Below are 14,857 nucleotides of genomic sequence, written 5' to 3'. Positions count from 1 at the left end.
GCATATCACCTGGTGTGATGGTATGGGGTGCCATTGGTTACACGTCTCGGTCACGTCTTGTTCGCATTGACGGCACTTTGAACAGTGGACGTTACATTTCAGATGATTTACGACCCGTGGCTCTACCCTTCATTCGATCCCTGCGAAACCCTACATTCCAGCAGGATAATGCACGACGGCATGTTGCAGGTCCTACACGGGCCTTTCTGGATACAGAAAATGTTTAACTGCTGCCCTGGCCAGCACATTCTCCAGATCTCACACCAATTGAAAACGTCTGATCAATGGTGGCCGAAAAACTGGCTCGTCACAATACGCCAATCACTATTCTCGATGAACTGTGGTATCGTGTTGAAGATACATGGGCAGCTGTATCTGTACACGCCATCCAAGCTCTGTTTGACTCAACCCAATCGTATCAAGGCCGTTATTACGGCCAGAGGTGGTTTTTCTGGCTACTGATTTCTCAGGATCTATGCACCCAAACTGCGTGAAAATGTGATCATATGCCAGTTCTATTATAATATATTTGTCGAATTAATAACAGTTTATCATCAGTATTTCTTCTTAGTGTAGCAATTTTAATGGCCAGTAGTGTAGTTAGATAGCTACGGGGTTCTTAGTTACTGACCTTTGATCTATGAAATATAGCCATTTTCACGGGCAAAATCGAGGCTGGCGGACCATATTTATATTTTTTTGATAATGTGTCAGTGCAGACAATTAATCCGGGTTCGCCAGTAAACTTTTCCCATTAGTTCAAGGAGCAGTACGTAACTTAATTTGGTTTGATTGGAGAACACTGGCAAGAAATCGTGGATCCAGAACGCGGCCGGAGTGTGATTTCTCGTGTGACTCCACGGAAGCTCCGAAAAATGTACGAATGGAACATTCAAAGTGATTGTTGTCCTGATACACAAGGTGCTCTTGCGTTCATACATCACTGCACGCATACTTCTCGTAAGAATACCTCTACCTTAGAACTGTACCTCGGCATTTACTACAAAATGGTGTGTAATTTGAGAAAACTTACCTATCTCGAGAGACGATGAAGCCAGCTGGTCGATGGAAGTGATCTTGGGCTTCTGCGGCGGGTTGTAGATGACGTCGAACAGGGAGGAGGTGTAGGCGGGGCTGAGCACCGCGGGCACCAGCAGCCACGGCGCCAGCGACAGCTCGGTGGCGGAGTGCGCCCAGCACCGCCTCACCACGATGCCGCTGAACAGGTGCAGCGCATGCGCGGCACACGCCCTCCAGCCGTAGCGGGGCCCGCCGCGCCGCAACCACACCTCCACCTGTCGCGGTCGCCGGCATCGTCACCAGTCTGCAGCTTTACCTCGTAACAGCAGCTGCTCTAGCATTACATCACAGCCATAGATATGGGAAAAAATAACAACTCTAGGTAACCAAAGCAGTTTGACGGTTTTAGTGTATGTAAGATAAACTATCTGATCAAACGTATCCAGTACACACATTTCATAAGTCTTAAAGTACGATTCTTGATTTCCAACATCCTTTCCCACAAATCAGAGCCCCTAACCACTACTCATTATTCCTTTTCATCATAAGAAATACGTAGCATAATCAAATTCCTCATATACGGTAGCATCATCTTATTGACCATAAACATATCTCAACAGCATAATACACATCGTCGTCGTAATAATATCATAACATCTCAGTCAATTCTCAAAATCGCCGTAGCTTCCTCCAATGATTACAAAACCTAAAAAAAATTCTCTGCTCATTTCAATAATGTCATCTACCTCAAACGTACTTTAAAAATCATGATCCCATACCAAATACATCATTCAAAGCTCTCATAGTATCACAATGGTTCCGAAAAGTATGAAGGGTTCACACAGTACAGACAAAATACAATTTCATAAGTGTGAAGTTATCCAGCTGTGTAATTGCGTAAACATCTGTCACTGACGTATTGAAAAAAATGTTTGTCTCTCTCAGTTAAATGATCAGATAGCTGTGTAATTTATATGTTAGAGAAATATGGTACCGATGTGTAAAGTTGTATAAGCAAATACCATATTAGCTAGGGCTCCTTGTGTTTGCCAGACTCATGGCACACAAAGTAAGCGTGTACCCCCATGAGGATTAATGTAATTATACCCTCAGATGTTACAGATTACAGCAATGGAATGGAATGTATCACGGAAAACCTTTGTATCATTGTACTTCAAATATCATTAAAAATAAATGTTGTAAGTACAAAATTAATAACTCAAATACGTGTACTGTAGCGATAAACTGTGCGTCGTATTGTAAGATAATCTCTGTGGAAGTGTCGTAGTTATTGTCCTGCGAAAGCTAAGTTCTGCGGAAGTCAATGTACTTACCTCATGATAAACAAAAGTGAAATGCTTTGCGTATAGATATCTTAGTTATTACGCTTATTGCCGTGATGAAGAAAGTACTGTGCTGTAATTTCTTTCATAATTTCCGAAATGTCCTGTGTTATTATTTTGTGGCTTTTCCGTATTTCTACGTCCGTCTTCCCGTGTTGGAGCGCGAGTGTCCTCTGAAATATGTAATTTTTGTATTACTTGTGCCAATTGATCTTGTACTTCTCGGATTTATCTTTTGTGTTGCGTATTAATTTGATTCTGATTTTGTTTGAATTTCTTAATTTGTTCATAATCATCTGTGTCAGTGATGATTACAGGTCTTGTGTCATTCAGATCATCATCTACCTTTGCAGAAGTTAGTGAACTGATCCGAAAGTTCGGCTACTTTCTCCGATAGTGTACTTATTTCCTCAGTGTGTTTTTCTAAACCAAGTTTCAGAGTGTCCATTTGTGTTGAAATCGTATCTACTGTGTCCTTTAGGTTTTGCTGAGTTTTTGCAAGTAGTGTAACCGAATCGGTAGATGCAACTGAGTCAATTTTAGTCCACAAGGTCTCATGATTTTCATGAACAATGGTTTGGAGTTCTTTTATGGCTGCTTCGTGATTCTGTAATGCATTTTCATGCAGCGAAAAGATAGATCGAAAATGCTCACAAATTTGTGTTTTTACGTCATTACAGACTTTTTGACATTTCGATTCAATGTTATGTAACTCAGTAGTTAAATCTTCATATGTTTGTTCAAGTGTGTCTAACTTTTGAAGCTTTTGCTGTGTTTGTCTCTGATTTTGTTCCATTCTGTCTAACTTTTGAAGATTTTGCTGTGTTTGTCTCTGATTTTGTTCCATTGTGTCTAACTATTGCTGTGTTTGTCTCTGATTGTGTTCCATTGTGTCTAACTGTTGTTGTGTTTGTCTCTGGTGTTGTTCCATTGTCTCTAACTTTTGAATCTTTTGTCCCATTTGTTGCATTAATTGTAATAACAATGCACTGGTGTCTGAAACATGTTCCTCGGTGCTATTCGTCAATGCATTTGAACCGGCAATATTCGCATTTTGAAAAGCAGTAAATATGTCTTGACTTATTTGAGAAAACGGCGAGGACACAAAATCTGAATCTACAGTATTTGCAATATTGTGTTCTGTCATTTCGGATTCCTGACGCGAGCTGTTGCCGATCGATCGATCGATAATGCTTCCCTGTCCACTAATTGTTTCACTGCCTACACCATTATTTGCAGCCTGCTCCATTTCCCTATGCGCTATTACCAAATTACTACTTTGAACATTAGTTAATTCATTACATGGTGGCGCTAACACACTGTTTTTCTTCTTCACTGTCATTTCTCAGTTTACTTTGGAGCCTAGTATTACGTTTTTCACACGCCGTTATTGTCACAATATTTCACACGACAACACAGAAAAGCACAATTTGAAGAGCAAAATAAGAAAACACATTAACATAGCATTGAAAATGATATCTCTTAATTTGCAAGCGCGGCTGCGAAATACTTGGTGCAAATCTACATGCATACCACAGCTGTTTTACTATACAAGAATGAAAAACTACAACTACAAAGGAAATTCTCTCTACAATTAAGCGCTAGCAATAAACAGAGGCTGCACTAATTACACAAACTACAAGAAAAATCAGAAGATTCCAGTGAGGTATCCTCGGCTAAGGGTCCTTACAAAAATTATACATCACTGTGCTGAAACTGCCACACAGTATTTTTAGCGCAACGCAATCTGACTTTCAAAAATCCCTACAAAAGAATAGCCCTGACTAACATTAACCTATACGTTTCACAAATTACTTACCTCACAAAAATCTTCGTTACTCGAACTACTGCAATACAGCGAGCGCCACTACTGCCAGCTAAATAAAAGATTTAAACTACGGAAGGCACTAACTACTGATAGGCATAGTTAGCAAATGAAAGATTTTAATAGAGAACAAACAATGTATTTACCCTAATAATCATAATATATATGATAGTTCATGACATCCAGTCTTACAAATTTCAAAACTCCGCCATTTCTCTCGCCACATCCACCACTGCTGGCGGCTCACCTCCAACTGCGCTACGCTACGCGCTGTTAACATCCAACTGCCCAACACTACAATGGCAGACAACAATGCAAACAAGCCACAGACTGCACACAGCACAGCCAGTGATTTTCATACTGAGCGCTACGTAGCGTTACCAATAAGAAAACATAAACAGTAGAGATGGCCGAACTGAAACACGTAATTGTTTCGAAACAAATGAAGCAGTGCAACGTAATGTTTCGATACGCTGTTTCGAAACAGTGAAACAGTTTCTGTTTTGTAATCTAATAAACCAACACAATTTATCATCTTGAATGTCTACTGTATAAGTATGTCCATATAAACACAAATGAAGTACGAGAGCGCTAATCATATTGCAGAAAGTATGAAACTAACACTTACGCGTATTGGCAGTTTCGTATTTCCTGCAGCAAATGGGCTGCTTTTGTGTCGTGTGACTTTCATACTTTTCAATTGGCTGAGGACAGACATAGCTGAAGACAGAAGAACCACCACGAACGGAACTGGTGGTGGTGCAATCTGCAGAAACAACGGATATGCTACTAGGATTCCCACATTCCTTTAGTATGGGTAATATACCCATCCTGCTAATTTCCATGCACACAAAGGGAATCATTGTGGATAATAGGCACAGTGACTATAGACTCACAAATAATGCCAAATAATTCTAATAAATAACAAAATATAACAGAATTTTTTTTTGTTTTTCAAGGTGTTTCGAACCGTTACTATAAATTCACCATGTTTCCCAGCCCTCACCATTACACTATCAGTGATATGTCAAACAGATTGCTTGCAATTATACCTACATCAAATTTATGTATATGTCTAATAACTGTCACTCTACGCCTTCTTTTATTCATAACGTTGTAGGCTTACTTGCGTTTCTTAATATGATTACTGTACATGAACAATGAAGCGTATGTTATAAAAAAAAGTGGAATTTAACTGAATGATTATCACATATTTATTATTTTGAATGTGAATAGTATGCGTTGTTTTATAGTTTGGTTAGTGTTTATAAAGCAGATGTTAAACCATTTAGGAATAGGACAGTCAGATAGAAACGAAACTTTATTTTCGGATATCTTAAGCTTCATGCTTTTGCTTGTCAAAAAGATTTGGACACTCTTGAAAGTGTTTCACGAAGTGGTCTGTTGTGTTTCAGTACCTGTGCCGAGCCCGAATCTCGTCCGACACAGAGCGGAATGAAACATCACTGTTTCGATACAATTAGTCCCTTCCAACCACAGGTGGACTGAAACAGCCTTATTTTGATACAACGATACAGTTTCTGCGTCTGGCTTGAGATCGAATCTGGTCCGGTTATCCGAGACGGGGGCGAAATGAAACACTACTGTTTCGAAACAGTGAACCACAGCCGTTCCGAAACACTGAAACAGTTTCACGTATCGATACACTGTATCGAAACATAGAAACAGTGGCCAAGTCTAATAAACAGACTACTTTAAAACTTATAAAATGTGTGTACATGCGTGAATGTATTACAATGCTGTCGAAAATTTTTTGGACACTGTTATGTTTATAGGATTTTATTTTGTACACATTTGTAACGCAAATTCTCAACCTGCGAAAATATTTTTATATGAGACTATCACTGTAGCGGAAGCTGCTGTCGTAAATATTTCAGTAAGAAAGGTAAGTGACCTTGACGTAATGCGTTTTGGGCGCCCAGCTGAGAGATAGTAATCTGACAAAAGAAAGCCATTAGGTGGAGAAGAAAAAGAGGCTATTATCCTCGCTATTGGCATTTCTTTGTCGAAAGCATCGCAAATACGACATGCTCAAACTTGAAAACATGTGATTACACTGTGGAGCTCTTAATTTATGATATTTACTAAAATGCCTAATGAAATGATGAGAAACATTTTACATCTATTGCCTTTGCAATTGAGAGATTGCTCATTTTGTTTAATATCTAGTTTCTAGCTGCACTGCTATTGGTTAGAATAAAATTTAATAGATATGCTAATATAGATATTTTATGCTCACAAATCCAGTAAATAATAACTTTGTGATCTACTTAAAAACAAAACAAAAACGAGGGAGCACAAAAAGACATTTCCTCTCACAGGAATTGCATACATAATTTTTGTCAATGACTGGTAAATTTTTAGTAGTGTACATTAAGGCGATGCATCACTCTAGTGTTAAGATGTGACATAGGTATTAAACATGGCCATTTTTACTGTAATATTTTTTCTGCTTGAGCTTTGTCATGATTAGATATAAGTTATTGCATTTGCTGCTGCTGTTTGCCAGGCATAGTGCTACTGAATGCCACTTTGAGTTACTCTGTTAAGCCAGCTTTACTACTGATTTATTTTTCTTGTCGCTGCACATTGCCTTATATTAGTTGTAATGTTGCATTTGATTTGCTATACTGCTGCTTGCTTTGGCAATTTCCATTTTTTTGTCATTGCTGTTTGTTTTAATTGTTATGTGCTGCTGCATTGTCTCGTCCCTTAGTATATATATCTGAGCTCAGTAGATTTAAGTTAGCTTAAGAGGGGGCAGACTATATAAGAAACTAACTATGATGAATTTGAAGAAATGCATCGAGAAGCTATAAGAAAATGGTTTGGCCAAAAAAGCTGTGTACAGTGGAGAAAAACTATTTTTGAAAGAGGATGTGAACAGAATACAGAAAGGATGCTTGGATAGAATTATTTTTGGTGGGAACAAATGTTGAAATAAGAGGAAAGATCTACAGAATGAAGTTTTGGGTTGGACTGCAGTACCAAATGTTACACTGAAAACAAACCCTGTCCTGTACCTTTGTGTTGTTATGCTATGTGAATTTGTGTTTTTCCTGTCTTTATGTGTTTAGCTAATAAGATTTGCATTGTAGAATTTTTCTGACGTTTAGACATTATTTATTCTGTTAGACATTATTTATTCTGTTTTGTTTTAATGCTCATGTGTGAAGTTGATGTTTTAAAAGTTATTCTGATCTTTTATGTATTTACTTATGTCATAATTCCACTAACACTGATGTATATGTTTATTTCTATTGTTTTGTGAAGCTTGTATTACTACAAATGTTATCTGTATTATTATGTCTTTAATGATGTATTTTGTACCTTTGTTATTGTATTCTTATGTTATCAAATTGTAATTGACACCAGTTCATCAAATTAAGTAACTTGTAAGTTACATTTCACTGCACACGTTTCTGTTGGTTATAGTATATGGACAAAATGTGAGAAGTAGGGATGCATAGTGTTTGCACATGTGTTAATAATTCAGCAAGGAACTGGATAACAGCATTGCTGGTTCTAAGGACAATTCCAAAAACTTTGTGAATGCCTAAGTGGTGGTTTATGGACTTGCTATATTGTACGCTAGACTCTTCGATGGTGATTGTGCACCTGCACAGTCGCAGCAAATGGCTGCTGGCCATCTCTACAAGGACTACAGTGGGTCTGCATCTTTGATGACCCACCAATACCATTATTTCTACAAGCATTACAGTGGGTCTACATCTTTGATGAGTCACCAATACCATTATCTCTACAAGGACTGCATTGGGTCTGCACCTCTGGTGGCCCACCAATACCATACTCTCTACCAGGACTACAGTGGGTCTGCTCTGTGATGACCTACCTACCAATATTCTTCAACATCGACTGACTCTGCTGTGGGTTTGCTCTGTTGTGGCTGTCCGCATGTCAAGAGTCAGTACTGTCTTTCCATTGGAAGGACAACACTACTTCTTTAAGACTGCATGGAAATCCACTACTTCTGTGTGCATTTTCTTTTACTGCTCAGACTTTGAGAGAAACACTGCTATTTTACTGTGATGAACGATCAGGACTGTCTTTATTGACTGTGGGATAATTTTAGATTTTGACCAACATTGTATCAATAAGTGTGCACATTTGATTTCTTTGTTATTATAATTAAGAAAAAATTTTTCATATCTGTATTGGCCACTGCCCAAAACAATTTGTAAAATTATTTTTGGGGAGCATGGGGGCTGTGTATGTAGGCTGTTTATGTTTTCTTATTGGTAACGCCACGTAGCGCTCTGTATGAAAATCACTGGCTGTGCTGTGTGCAGTCTGTGGCTAGTCTGCATTGTTGTCAGCCATTGTAGTGTTGGGCAGTTGGATGTTAACAGCGCGTAGCGTTGCGCAGTTGGAGGTGAGCTGCCAGCAGTGGTGGATGTGGCAAGAGAAATGGCGGAGTTTTGAAATATGTAAGACTGGATGTCATGAACTGCTATATATATTATGACTATTAAGGCAAATACATTGTTTGTTCTCTATTAAAATCTTCCATTTTCTAACTATGCCTATCAGTAGTTAGTGCCTAGTTTGAATTTTTTATTTAGCTGGCAGTAGTGGCGCTCGCTGTATTGCAGTAGTTCAAGTAACGAAGATTTTTGTGAGGTAAGTGATTTGTGAAACGTATAGGTTAATTTAGTCAGGGCCATTCTTTGGTAGAGATTTTTGAAAATCAGATTGCGTTGCGCTAAAAATATTGCGTGTCAGTTTAAGCACAGTCACGTATAATTTTTCTAAGGGGACCTTTCAATCCATATGTAGTGTGTAATTGACTACTAGATGCCACGAGATGTGGACTTGCCAATATACAGGGTGAAAAGTATTTAAACCGACAAACTCTGGGAGGCTGTAAGGGACATAAAAACAAATACTTTTCCCTAATGTCATTTTTTCCTACGAGGATTATTTAAACCGGTGGAGGCCGTATTACGCTCACCAGTTGTTAGAGGCCGTATTACGACCTTCAGTTGTTAGAGGCCGTATTACGATCTTCAGTTGTTAGAGGGCGTATTACGCTTTTCAGTTATAGGTATCTGCTGTCCTCCAGTGTAATAGTGCATTATCTCTGTTTACTAATGGAGTGTTACACATGGGGTGAGTACACTGATATGGTTGGTGCGTACTACGCAGCTGGCTAGTGTGGCCGTGCGGTTCTAGGCGCTTCAGTCTGTAACCGCGTGACCGCTATAGTCGCAGATTCGAATCCTGCCTCGGGCATGGATGTATGTGATGTCCTTAGGTTCGTTAGGTTTAAGTAGTTCTAAGTTCTAGGGGACTGATGACCACAGATGTAAAGTCCTATAGTACTCAGAGCCATTTGAACCATTTTCGTACTACGTAGCACACCACAACGAACGAGCTGCACAGCTGGTTTATCAACAATAATATCCTAATCGCCGTATACCGCATGATACGTCCTTTACTGCTGTGTACCAACGTCTGCATGAGACCGGGTCATTTAGCAAATTACCTGGAGTGGGGCGCCATCGCGCGTTAAGAACGCTGCAATTTGAGGAAACTGTCTTGCAGCATGTGGAGCAGGATCCTTCAATCAGCACTCGTGCAATTGCACGTAACATGGGGACGAATCAGACGAATGTAAGAACAGTCCTTCGAGAGCAATTGTTACATCCATTTCACTTACAGCGTGTCCACAACCTTGAACCAGTTGATTATCCACCCAGAGCACAGTTTTCGCAGTGGTACCTGGAATAGTGTGAAATGCATCCTTCATTTCCATCGTCGGTGTTGTTTACCAATGAAGCAACGTTCGGGCGTGATGAAGTCTTCAACATACACAATTCGCATGTTTGGAGTGAGAATAACCGACATGCCACAGTTACTAGCGCTCATCAAGTGCGGTTCTTCGTTAATGCGTGGGTCGGTGTTGTTGGGGACTGTTTAATAGGGCCGTATCTGAAACCTAGGCCATTAAATCGTAGGAACTATTACAATTTTCTCGCCGGAGCGTTACCAGAACTGCTGGAAGACGTCACGCTCCCTACAAGACAACGCATGTGGTTCCAACATGACGGGCTGCCGGCACATTTAAGTCGTCGTGTGCGTCGATTCCTGTACCGATGGTTCCCAGAAAAGTGGATTGGCAGAGATGGACCTGTACCATGGACTGCTCGATCCCCAGATATGTCCCCTCTGGACTTTTTTGTGTGGGGAGAGATGCGCAACATTGTTTACGTAACTCCTGTTGCATCAGAAGAGGATCTCGTTGCCCGGATAGTAGCAGCAGCAGGAACAATTCAGGATATACCTGGAGTTTTTGCCCGCGTTAGACAGAACATGATCCGACGGTATAACCTTTGTTTACGTGTCAGTGGAGGCACTTTTGAAAATCTACTGTAACTGAAATTGGGTTGTGTTAATGTGTTGTAACTTGGTCACCAAAATAAGGAAAAGTGTTTGTTGGTTTAATTAATTTGTCGCCAAAGAAATCTACCTCTACCGGTTTCAATGCTCCTCATAGGTGAAAATGACATTAGGGAAAAATATTTGTTTTGATGTCCCCTACAACCTCCCAGAGATTGTCGGTTTAAATACTTTTCACCGTGTATATCAGGAGGTGGGGACGATTCTGTTCCAACCAGTCAAGTTGGAGCCCTGACAGTGTTTGCTTGCGAGCACGTGCGCGTTGTTCGTTATGGTCACGACTGTTTCTCAGCGTTGTTTAGTCGTAGTTGATTTTTCGTTCGCCTTTTAAGGCAATATTGTTTTTTCGTATGTGTCCCGTTGCTCTGGGTAATTATAGAGCGACAGCGTTAGTGTAGTTTGCCTGCCAGCGCCCTGCCTACGTCAGTCGGGCCGAGGCAAAGCATGAATAGGGCCAAGGACAGGAATCCGCGGCTAGACAATTCTTCCGCAGACCCTTTGCGCGGCAATGTGACACCACCTGCTCGGCGGCCGTCCCGGCGAGCTGCTGAAAGCGCCGATACCGACACCACCTAACGGGCTAAGGACCGAGCGCATCGTGTCTCTCACAAGTCACTAATAACCACTCACAGTGATACCGATCGTGAACCCTGTCCACAGCCTTGCTTGAGGGACTGATCTTCCTCTTCACCATCCAACGATTCCCATGGCCACTTGCTGAAAGACCTCTCATCCAGTGACGGTCATGTCGGCCGCCATCATTGATACAACTCACCGCCACGTGGGTGCCTCAACAGGTGCTGCTTCATCTAAATCACCTCGTCAGCCCAAAGGGCCTTCTGGGGATTCCGACCCGTGGTCGAAAATCTAAATGGTCTTCCACTCGCGCCCATCGCAGTGACCATGATTGGGATTCAGATGCCTCCAAAGTTGGAGCAGCCGCACCTGTTGGTGTCATGGACCAGGACATGGGTCCCCCTCCCGCCCCCACTTCTTGGAATCCACCGCCACCACCACAAAAGAAGGAGAAGATCCCTCCTACCGTTGTTTGCAGTCCCATGAGCTACATTCAACTGAATACTGAATGGCTGCACCTTATTGTGGGCCAACTGCGGGCATTTTACCAGGAAGACTTCATCAAGTATCTGTTCGACACAAAGGTCGATTATCTCCACGTCCACAACTTTGTGAAGTCAAGGGCTTTGGTCTACTACACTCATCAGGCTTTTGAAGACAGAACAAATATTGTCATCAAAGACCTTCCCTGCGAAGTTACAGAAGCAGACTTTAGGTATGAATTACTCTGTTTCAAGTTCCTGGACCCTTTGGCCCATCAATACAATAAGAGGGACGCTGAGAACCGGAAATTAATCCCTATGCCCACCCATGTTGTCTCCCTTACAAGGAGAAAGGACGTCAAAGACAGTTACCAAATTATCTACTGTGCACCAAGGTGCGTATTGCAACTTTTGAAGGCCATAGTCGCACCCATATGGTGTCAACGTTTGTGACACACCAATAATTACTGCTCACTGCCTTTTCAGTGTGTCAAGTGTGCAGCCTCACATGCATCAGAGGACTGCGAACTCCACATGTGCCTGCTATTTGGGCACCTCCCATGATCACCACCATCTGGCTTCCTGTAAGGGTTGCCCTATGTACCAGAAGGCTATGAAGTCTTCCTGCCCCTACAAGAAGGAAACCAAGTACGAATCATCTATCCCCACCATCGTAGGGCCGTACTTATTTGCCTGTCTTAAGGGGTAAACTCGACGACCATCCTACCATTGAGGCTCGGCCACCTCATGTGTCTGTGACACAAGAGGTCTCTCTAGCTACACCCCCTATGACCAAATTTGCTGCTGCAGCTCAGTTTCCTCCTGCTCAACCGTCTTCTGTCATGAATGCCAACGCCTACAAAACTGAAAGAGTGTCTGCAGGCCCCTCAAACCCACATGTTGAAGTGGCACAGGCCTCCTCTTCAACACCTTCACTAGCCACTGCACACACTTCTGCCCGCCACAGGGTCAAGCAGCCCACCTGTTATATGGCCTCACTGGTAGAGACAGATGCTTCTTTGTGGGATGACATGAGAGGGATCCTCCAGGTCATCTCTCTGTTCAAGCAGTCCCACATCAGGGCTGTCATTTGTGAAACAGCTCAAAAGATCCATCAGACAGAGGGTAGGCTCACTAACGTCATCGCCCTTGTTGATGGGCTGAGCCAGATTTTGTTATAAGGCTAATAGCCCACTGCACAATCATCAGCCCCCTATAGATCTAGTTGTCTGTATTTTTAATGCTGATGACATTGAAGTATGAAGACTGAACTAGACACCTTCCTCTACAGCCACCATGTGGAATATACGTCAGGCTATGGTGGTCACTGTTTCTACCCACCTTGGAGCTATTACTTTTGCTGGTGCGTATTTGAGCCCTAACGTACCACTTCTTGAAGTGGACAACCATACCTTGACATCATTTGACAAACTCATTATTGGCGCCAATCTCAATGCCAAGCATCCGCTTGGCATTCTCACTTTGCTAATCTCAAGGGCAGACTCCTCCTTGACTTGGAAGATCCTCTGGCGCTGCTGGTCTGTGGCCCACACACTCCCATCCATATACCAGTCCATTCTGACTGCCAGACAGATGTTCTGTATGTGGCCATTTCCAAGAGCGTTGCATGAACTGGCCTCTGACCATGACCCCATGCTCCTGCATCTTACCGACTTTGGTCTGTCTTTAGACATCCATTCTACCTTGACCATCACAGATTGGGACAAATTTTCCAGGATCATCAACAACACCACTCGGCAACATTTCGACCTGACAATGTCTGCTGATCTGGTTAGTCCTGTTGATAACACCAAAAATCCTGAAGGCGATGAAGGCCTCTACTTCCACAGTCCCAAGGGCATTAACCCCATGGATGATTTGCCTCCCCTATTGCGTGAACTCAAAATCCAGAATAACGACAACCACAGGCAGTGGAAGCAGTTTTGTGATCCCCGGGATAAGCATCACATGAAGCGTCTCCAGCATGAATTATGCCACAGAAGAATGGGAGGACAATTTGTACGCCTTTCTCCTCCAACACAAATCTGAATGGACTGTTGTCCGAAGCCTTATGGTGCTCTGCAGTGAAGACTAACTGTCCCATCTGCACAGTGGATGACTTAACTTGTGATGCCCTCTGTGTGGTAGAAACAGTGGCTGATACATTTGAAGTCCAGCTCGAATTGCTCATCCAGGAGCTAAGGCCTGATGAACTCCAGGATGAATGCTATGTTCTGGCAACTGTTGCTGCTTTCAGACAAAAACTACCTCTGACTTCCCCTCATCTTACACCCCCGGTGGAAATACAATTGATCCTTCAGCAGAACTGTGGGCAGTCGTCTCCAGGTTAGGATGGCATCTTAAGCGAAGACCTCTGCTGGCTCCCAGGCAAACCATTGGTCTTATTTACCAGCATCCTGATCCACTGTCTCACAACTGGCCTTTTACCCCCACAGTAGAAGCAGGCAAAACTGATTGCCATCCCCAAACCCTCGAAGTATCCTATGGTCCCTACTAACAACAGGCCCATTAGCCTTCGGAATAACATGGCAGAGGTTGTAGAATCTTTGATCCTGCACCGCATTTTCCAGCCTCTGGTGGTGGCTAGAACAATCCGTCTGGAACAGTTGGGACTCGCTTCCCACCTGTCGGCCGAACTCCAAGTTCTTAAGATCACAGAACATGTTACAAGGGCTTGAAATCCGCTATGTCGAATCAGCTTTTGCTGGACCTGCAAAACGCGTATGACAAGATTTGGCAGGACAAATTGCAAGGAAAACGCTCAAGCATACGTCACATGCCGATGGGTACCGTACCTCTCAAGGCTCTGTGCTGTCTTCCGTCCTCTTAAACATTTATGTTAATGGTATGCTAGTCACCCCACACTGCCACCTGGTGCAATACGCTGATGATACGGCGCTCTGTACCATCGCCTGCAACACAAGCCAGCTCAATGCTCATCCTCAGAGGCAGGTGGACGTGACAGTGACCTGGTGTCGTTCAAACAAGATTGTCCTCCGTGCCGCCAAAGCTACGGCGGTCTGCTTCACTAAACAACGTCCAATCCATCGCCACAATATCTCTATTGCAAGAGTCCAGGTCCCATGGTCCCTGATACCAAATATCTAGGTGTCCAGACGGATAAAAAATTGCTCTTCCAACGGCCTACA

The sequence above is a fragment of the Schistocerca gregaria genome, chromosome 2, assembly GCF_023897955.1.
Source record: "Schistocerca gregaria isolate iqSchGreg1 chromosome 2, iqSchGreg1.2, whole genome shotgun sequence".
NCBI lineage: Eukaryota > Metazoa > Arthropoda > Insecta > Orthoptera > Acrididae > Schistocerca > Schistocerca gregaria.
Note: the sequence above shows the minus strand (reverse complement) of the source record.